General features: G+C 40.1%; 1 long non-coding RNA gene across 1 annotated transcript; it reads left to right on the top strand.

The window, feature by feature from the left end:
- The first annotated feature begins 2827 nt into the window (after positions 1 to 2827).
- On the top strand, positions 2828 to 3876 carry LOC118599162. Its single transcript, XR_004948460.1, has 2 exons — positions 2828 to 3006; positions 3431 to 3876. It is a non-coding gene; the product is annotated as an uncharacterized LOC118599162 (long non-coding RNA).
- The last annotated feature ends 5614 nt before the right edge of the window (positions 3877 to 9490 follow it).

Below are 9490 nucleotides of genomic sequence, written 5' to 3'. Positions count from 1 at the left end.
CAAGACCTTTGGAGAAAGAAAAGAGGAAAGAAGTTACAGGATACAGGATACAAAAAAAAAAAGCATATATCTTTTACTCACAAACATTTGCCTGTAAAGCCTTCTCATGGTCTTTTTTCAGCTGCTGTGCTGCTCTCTAGTGGCCAACATGGAATCTGCAGCACCGATTTCTTCATCTGATCAGCATGAAGAATGAGTACAAACATGAGGAAGATGAATTCAACGTTTTCAACGTATTCTACAGACTTGCAACATATTTATCTCACAGTTAAGGCAGAAAACCACACACATTCAGTGTTTATCTCAACATTAGACGAACTGTGATTTTTTTGTAATCTCTACCCAATAGATTTTATTGCTGCTGGACTTTCTGACAGGGAGACCACAAGCAGTTCGAGTCCGCAACAACACATCCAATACCATCACGATAGACACAGGGGTTCCCCAAGGATGTGTGCTGAGCCCCCCTCCTGACTCATGACTGCGCTTCATCATCAAGCTCCAACCTCCTTATTAAGTTTACGGATGAGACAACAGTGGTGGGTCTCATCAACAACAACGATGAGACCCCCTACAGGAGTGAAGTATGCAGGCTGGCTACGTGGTGCAGGGAGAACAATCTCCACCTGAATGTGGAGAAGACAAAGTAGATGGTTGTGGATTTCAGGAGAGCTCACACCCAGCACGCCCCTCTGACCATCAATGGAGCTGCAGTGGAAAGGGTGAGCTGCACCAAGTTCCTGGGTGTGCACATCTCTGAAGATCTGTCGTGGAACCACAACACTGCAGCATTAGCCAAGAAAGCCCAGCAACGCCTGTACTTCCTCCGCAAACTGAAGAGGGCCAGACCTCCTCCTCCCATCATGCACACCTTCTACAGTGTAACCATTGAGAGCATCCTGACCAGCTGTATCACTGTGTGGTACGGAGCCTGCACAACATCCTGCAAGAAGACTCTGCAGCGCATTGTGAGAACAGCTGAGAAGATCATTGGTGTCCCTCTCACTGGATTATCAGACACCTATACCACCCGCCTCACCCGCAAAGCCATCAGGATCGCGGGTGACCCATCCCACCCATCCCAGAGCCACTTCAGCCTGCTGCCATCAGGGAAGAGACTGCAAAGTCTCCGGGCCAGGACCAGCAGGCTCAGAGACAGTTTCCTCCACCAGGCCATCAGGAAGCTCAACTTCCTCCCAGCCCTCCCCTCTCTGCCCCCACCCCCTGCTGCTACAAGCCAAACACAAAAGGAGAACATTCATGCCTGTATCTGAAGAACACTGCCACTTTAAACATAATTTATCTTCATAGCCTTTGCACTATTTAAGGTCATTCAGTCCTTATATACTGTGAATTCTGTACATTATACTGTTATGTTTACATTTTTCTTTTTTATTCTTATTTTTATTATTATTATTACTGTAATTAGTGTTGCTGTTTGCACAAAGGGAGGAGAGGAAGAAATTTCATCTGTGCTTTGTATGCCCTGTACTCAGCATATTTGACAAATAAAAGTCTACTACTACTTCTACTACTACTACTTTTTTGTATGTAACAAAAAATAATAATTTTTCATGCTCTAATACCAGTGAATCAAAGCAAAAACACAAGTTATAATAACTCGCTGTCACTTTACAAAATAAATAATTACATAATGGGGAATAAACCGCAGGAAAATATAATAAAAGAAGAAGAAAAGACATGCACATGCGCAGTAACGACTCCCCAGGGAAAAGCTGTACCGGGCAGCTTCACACATGCGCAGTAAGGCATTAGACACTCCTGATCCTTCAGTTTTTTATTTTTCATAAAGATTGAAAGATATGTGAAATATTTTTTACATAACCAACACTTTGAGTCACAGATCAATAATAATAAATTCTGTACTAATAAGACAGCCTGGAACAGGAAAAAAAAAGTATCTATCATAAATCGCTTTAGCAGAAGTGACCGGTCTTGCTTCTGGGTACCGGTCTGGTGGTGACTGTCGCTGCATTTTCGGTATGCAGAAGCAAATCGGTTGCACCACTTACCCCGCATGTGCGAACCACACGTCACTTCCGCTCTTCACCCGCTATACCACAGAGTCATTTCCAAACAGTAAAACTCCTTGATCACAAGAATTTATGTTTTTCTCAACAACCGAGAGCTTCTCCTGACTGGATTACAGTTCGAAAAAAAGCCACTGAGTTACCATCAATAACGTGTTTGGATTACCGGATAAAATAAACTGTTTTGAAGTGGCGCTGTGTCCTCTTAGCTTAGGGAGTAAACTGCAGTCAAACTGCAGAAGAAGAAAACATTTGTAGTCACTGCAAGATCGTGAGGTCCTGATCCTTAACGTGTCTTTTTCCTTTCGTTTTTTCAACAATAAGTGAATGTTTTCACTATGATAAACATTTAAAGTGCTATATTAACATCCTAAGAGGTTATTATTGTTGTTACCGTCAGAAGACTGGAAAATGCTTTAGCGGAAGTGACGTTTGGTTCGCGCATGCGGGAGAGTGGTGCAACTGATTTGCTTCCGCGTACCGAAAATGCAGCGACACTGGCAGGCGGAACGTGAAGCCAACCAGGAAGTAACAAAACGTTGCAGTACCGGCACTGACCAGAGAGGCTGGTGCTTAGAGTGAGCAAATTCCCATTGACTCCCATGTTAAAGTCCTCGTTTTCAGCCCTCTAATAAACCCCTTTAATGCCTGGTGCTTAAAGTTTTTATTTCATCAATAGCTGCATATTTGATCCATGACAACTCTGAGGGGAGTGAATTTTTTCTAAGTTTGCAATTTTGTTTTCTAAACAGCATTTATTTTAACTTAATGGGGGGGCGCGGCCTTTGATTGACAGGTGACGATCGCGGTGGATTCTGGGAGCTGTGCTCCGGTGTTTAGCTGGTCTGCTACAGATTTAGCGTTAGCATGAGCGCTATATTTCGGTTTTTGTCCTGCTGCCTGCTGTAAACTGTTCTAATACGCTCTCTGGGAGTCATCTGGTGTCTTTTCTCCGGTAAGTACTGAAAGATTTACTTTGTATTTGCCGGAAATAAATCATTAATGTTTATTATGATTGTTTATTTTAGTTCCAGTAATTCGATTTTTTAAAATTCTCAGCAACATTAATATCTATTATGTTTAAAGTTTAAAAAAAGGACGTTTTCTCTGTATTTTTATTGATGGTTATTTTCTTTAATCACTAAGTTATAACATATAAGGACATGATTCAGATCTGCTACAGTAACACCAGAATCTCTTCATGTGAAGTTAAAATGTGAAGAAACAGAAAAGTTCAGTTAATAAGAACATATAATTTAAATATTTAATTTTTAATAAATGTGTACATGTTATATTTAGCTTTGTCTTGTGATTTTAATGTATATCAAAAGTTATTTTTTTAATTGTATCTTATGTTTATCTTGTATGTTCCTCTTCAGGTCTGCTTCTAGTGGTGAGTGGATTTATAATCCAAAACAATCCAGCATTTACATTTTAAGGCAGTAAAATTCTAATTTTATCATATGAAGATGACTTTAATGTGTGATTCAATAAAAATCATGTTTAACATATCTGAGTGACCAGTCTCTTCTGTTTATTCACTGTTTTAGCATATAGGTAAGACAAAAGGAAATGTGGGTCAAAATCAGATCTGTACAAAATTTGTTTTTGAAGCAGATGAAATGATTCAAAACATTACAAACATTAATCATAAATAATTCAGAATTAGTTTTCCTTTATTCAAAGTAGGGGCCTCTTTACACATGTCATGGTTAGAAATCATCATCTATGATAATACTGTCTGTTTTTATACATTTCAAGAACCTAATAAATGATCCTAAAGAGTACATTTATATCTACAGTAAGAAATTAAAGAAAAAAAAAAGTTTAGTGCTGGGTTGAAGAGTGTGCAGCTGCTGGATGTTCTCTCCGATCCCCATGACAGCTCCAGACTCCAGACGCCGCCCGTTCACGTCCTCCACAGTGATGAGAGAACCAGGAGCTGCTCTTCCTTGTAGAATTAAAAATAAAAGATGTCCACCATGAGGTGAATATTCGGGCTTCATTTCAGGGACTGTGGAAGTCAATGGGTGACGTCAGAGATGATTCGTCTAATTGTATATTAAAGTCTATGATAAAAACCAAAAAAAAAAAAACACTTTCCAAAGAGGAGTTAAAATCTTTCAATGTAACTTTGGGTCGGTGCAGCTTCTAACAGGTTCAGAGGAACAATGACGTCTGTGAGCAGAAACCTCAGTGTGAGGGAGGAGGAGCTTTCACCTGGAATCAAACCAGCAACACTTTCTTCAGGGTGACGACCGCTCCACCACAGACAGCTGCAGAGTGGCAGATGTTTGCAGCTGCTGGAGCTTCTTCAGATGAAACAGTGATGCTGGAAACAGCCTGATAGAGATATCACTTACCTGAGTGTGAAATTTGTTCAGAGTGAGACACCTGCTGGATATTGTCGCTACATTTTCTCTATGTGGAAGCAAATCGGTTGCACCGCTTACCCCGCATGCACAATCCAAAGGTCACTTCTGCTCTTCACCCACTTTACGACAGAGTCATTTCCAAACAGTAAAACACCTCGATCACAAGAATTTATGTTTTTTCAACAACCGAGAGCTTCTCCTGACTGGATTAGTGTTGATCTGGCGAAGCACGCGAGGCTCCTACGATTGAGGAAACAGATCCACAGTACGTGGATTCTGGACTCCAGAATCTTTGTGAAACCCGTCAGACCACCGGACCAGACGAAGCCTCTGGAAATAAAATCCATGAAAGACTTTGAGAACTGTGGGATTACGCATGTCTGACCCTTTAAATTCAAACAAAATGTGAAATGTGAACTCTGAATAAAAACCCGCTTGATGTGAACTCTGACCCGATTCTGAGCTGCAGAACTCGAGCACATTTCCCTTGAGATGAGACCTTCAGTCTCTCAGTCATAACAATGAAGAACGATTACGTGGCCTTAAACTTGTTCCTAAGCTGTGATGTAGCATTGATTTTTGCTCAAATTTCTGATACTTTTCTTTTCAACTAATTATTTTTTCTGTACTATAATCATTTCTTTGATGAATACAATCTGCACAAATTGTATATATATTTTTTCTTCTCGTTTTAAATTAGAATATTTTGATTTTTTTCTCCATTAACTAATGAAGATGATTTTTCTATTTTTATGATCACTCTTTGATAAATACAATTTTTTTTAATTGCCTTATTAGCAAATTAAGATGACTTACTTGTTACTTTTTGTATTATCATTATTCTTTGAATACAATCTGCACAGTGTCTTTTTTTCTATGAGAATATTAGATTATTGTTTATGTAATATGCAGTAATGATTACTGAAAAGTTTACAGTCACTATGGTATTAATTTTCTTTACTGATTAATATAAATGATTTGTCGTGGATGATTTGAAATTTGATTATATTAATGATATTAATGATCCTTAATAGACTGATTTTAATAATACTTGATATTAAGTCCTGAACCGGATATTGATAATTTATGTAGAGAAAATGGTCGAGTCGGGGTGGGATTATATAAGTTCACTTCTTCCCACTCCCTTTCAAGTGATCAACTTGTGATTTATTAAGTGATATGTCATGTATTGTGACCTGATTTCTTGAAATAAGGGCTGCACGGTGGCGCAGTGATTAGCGCTCCTGCCTCACAGCGAGAAGGCCCCGGTTCAAATCCCGGCTGGGACCTTTCTGTGTGGAGTTTGCATGTTCTCCCCGTGCATGCGTGGGTTTTCACCGGGGACTCCGGCTTCCTCCCACCGTCCAAAAACATGCTTCATAGGTTAATTGGTGACTCTAAATTGCCCCTAGGTGTGAATGTGAGAGTGAATGGATGTGTGATTGAGGCCCTGCGACGGACTGGCGACCTGTCCAGGGTGTACCCCGCCTTCGCCCATCAGTAGCCGGGATAGGCTCCGGCACCCCCGCGACCCCGAAAGGGACAAAGCGGTCAGGAAAATGGATGGATGGATGGATGGATTTCTTGAAATAAACCAGTTCATTCATTCATTCATTCATTCATTCAAAATGCTTTAGCCGAAGTGACGTGTGGTTCACGCATGCGGGTAAGCGGTGGGATGGATTTGCTTCCGCCTACAGAAAATGTAGCGACAGATATTCTTTGTAACTTCATCTGCAGCTTCTAGAAACTTCTTTGTTTCTGTTTTCATCTTTTGAGAGTGTTTTTTTCTTCCCTAAAGATATGTCCTCAGAATGATGCCAACAGTATTTGTGTTGAAATTCTTCAAGGAGGATCATCATGGTGGATTTCTAGATCTGCATGAACTCATCCTGAATCCAAAAGAATCAAAGCTACTTCCTTCACTCTACATCAGCATGAAGATCCAGGTTTGATCCAGGCTTCCCGTGGTGTAGCGGTCGTCACCGTCAAGAAACTGTTGGTGGTTTGATTCCAGGTGGAAGCTGTGGTGGAATATTTGTTGATCCGATGAAATGAAGAAATGTCAAACGTTTTCATGAAAGTTTATTAAACAGAGCAGAGAAAAATACACGTTGGCGAGCATGGCGGAGAGGTCTGCAGAGCCCTGATCTGTGATGAAGGACGCTCACATTTTATACAGTCATACAATCAGCTGTTAATCAGGAGCTTAAGATGGAAACGTAAGTGTCATATCTAACATGAACAAGATGTTCTAATGAAATCAAAATGTTTACACATTGTGGTCAGGGTGTTCTGACAACAAGAAAACAAGACTCAGAGGATGAGACATAAGCAAATGTATAATTTCCGTGACAAAGCTCCTCCTCCCTCTCTCACACTGGCGTTTCTGATGTTCAAACTCATGGTTCAGCTGCAGAACTGTTAGAAGGTGTGTGGACTCATCAGATCCGGACCTCCTGGTTCTGGTGGGAGCAGAAGAACTGCTTTGTTCTTCAGAAACTGTAGGAAAAAGAGCTACTCCATTTCGACCTGGGGTTCCTGATGGAACATGCAAAGCTATAACCCAAAAGTGAACTCCAGAATTAATGATGTTTTCTAGGAATAGGATAAGGTTCCAGACTCTGAGTTGGAGGAGGTGCTAGGTCACTGTGACATTTCTCAAATTCAGTGTCCAGCCAAGTGTCCAAGATAAATGGTTTAACAAGGGTTTCCAGGAAAGATAAGACAGAAAACAGACGTGGTGTTGGAGCGCCTGGTGTTGACGAAGGTTCCTCTGGTACGATTGCCAAAGAACGATTGTTGTACCAATGAAGGCAGTATGTGTGATGTGCTTCTGGTCACGTACACTTGGGTATAAAGATTAAAGGAAACAGAGAATCGGGGGCTTCTTCAATAAAATCTGACTGGTTACGCTGGAAGATTTCTCTGACTTTATTCATGAATAAACAGACCCTTCTGAGCACTTAGTAGAGTCCGATTTTTAATTTTACTTTGACTCATTTTTCCTCAACAAAACCTGTTTCCATTGCTCAGCAGTTTGACTGAAGCAGCTAAGAGTCTGGATGCTGACAGATCTCAGCAGCTCATCCAAAACGTCATGACAGCCGTCAGGATTTGAAATCTAAGGGGATTTTTTTTAACTCTCTGAACAAGAACCATAAACTACTGGTCAGCTTCATTCTCCTCTCCAGGTGAGGAACTTTGATTAGATGATGTCAACGTTTGAACTCCACTTCCCATCATTCCCTCTGTCAGCAGAGAACAATGAGCTTCCTTCAGGAACGAGTGGAGGTAGAAGGATCTTTCATTCTTCAGCAGAACCAGGACCCACATCCAGCTCATCAGCAGGAGAACATCAGAGTCTGATCTTCATCAGATCCTCATTAAAGGACAACCTCCACGTTTTGACTCTGGTGGATTTCTCTGCTTCTTCTCATCAACTGGATCGTCAAAGATTTTCATTTGATGTTTTACATATTGGAGAAAAGTCTTTACAGGTTGAAAAGGATGAGACTAATAAAGTGATTGGAAAGAGCCTGTCTGCTGCAGGAGCTGTACTGTACAGGTGCATTATGGGTAACCATATTCTGTTCTGTTAGTGTGAAGGTGACCGGACACTCTTCCTCTTTTTCCATTCCATCATCATCCACCTCAGTAGAACATAAACACTCACCTGAGCTCAGGTGTCAGCTCACCTTACAGTTTTAGACAGAATGAAATGGTTTAAGTATGTTGGTTTCTCTGAAAAAGTGTGAGATTTGGTTGGATTGTGTACATGTTGACATGTTTGTATGCGGTTTGTTTGTAACATCAGCGTGTGTGGACAAGCCCCGCCCCTTTAGACTAACATTAAACCTGACAGTGATGAGGATGAACCTCCAGCAGCTTGTTGCTTCTACCAGCAGAGCTGAACCTCACTGCTGCACTCAGACTGATGGACTTGAGGAGTCCAGCTTTGGAACCTGCAGAGAACCAACAAACAGCAGAAAGCCACACTGTGGGAAAGACTCCACACTTCTGACTGATGTTCACGTCCACTTTATTCTTCACAGGAAAGATTGAGACAGAACACTAAAAAGAACAGAGAAACACTTCTAATCTCTGATACAAAACAGGAATCACAACAACACAAACAACAGTCATACTCTTTATCTGACTCCTTATTACAACTTTGTTTTCTTAACTAAATAGTTACTTACTGACATGAATCAACAAAGTCTGAACTTCAGTCAGTTTTAGTTTAAAACAATAAAATCAAATGTTCACTGATCACATAAAATGTTAGAATTAGAGATGTTTACAACATATTTCGAGTGTTGTCACGGTAACACAGACTTAAACAACTAGCATAAACTACAGCCACAATGGTCAACTGAGCAACTTTAAACCAAATAATCTCAGCACAATAAAGCTACTAATAAAAATTAACAAACAAAAACTGAACGTTATTTTGAGATTGTTGTTTAGCCAAATGTCTTTAAAAATCAAACCAACAAACAATATGAGTGCTTTAACTGGTAAAAGCTGTTCAAGAGATAAAGATTTACACACCAGACATGTGTGTTGTTCTTGACAGGCGTTCTTTAAATACTATAAGTGCATGGGGTTCACACTAGACTGCCTGATACTAGAGCATCCAGTAACATTTATCATAACTACACACTATGAAGCATTAAATGAGCATGAGGTAACAATTCTACTTTATTAAACATTAGCAAGTAGCTTATATGTTATTAGCACTTTACTCACAATTAAAAAGGATCACTAGAATGTGTTTTTAATGGTATGTTAAGATTTAATTCATTAACAATTAAAACAAAAAACATAAGTATTAAATTATTTACAAACCAGTTATTAAGAGGTGGTTCTTTAAGTTGTAAGCTTATTTACAAAGTGTTAATGATAGGCCTGTGAACATTGATGTATTAACACATGCGCTTAATCAAAAAGAATCAATGTGTTAATATGTGTTAACTGTCAGGAATCAGTCCCCTGTCTCCCCCTCTGGTCATCAGCGGAGCTTGTCACCGGAGTACTGACTGTCTCCTACTACAGTTCCCA

Source organism: Oryzias melastigma, linkage group LG9 (genome assembly GCF_002922805.2).
Source record: "Oryzias melastigma strain HK-1 linkage group LG9, ASM292280v2, whole genome shotgun sequence".
Lineage (NCBI taxonomy): Eukaryota > Metazoa > Chordata > Actinopteri > Beloniformes > Adrianichthyidae > Oryzias > Oryzias melastigma.
Note: the sequence above shows the minus strand (reverse complement) of the source record. Positions and strands in the feature narration are given on the sequence as shown.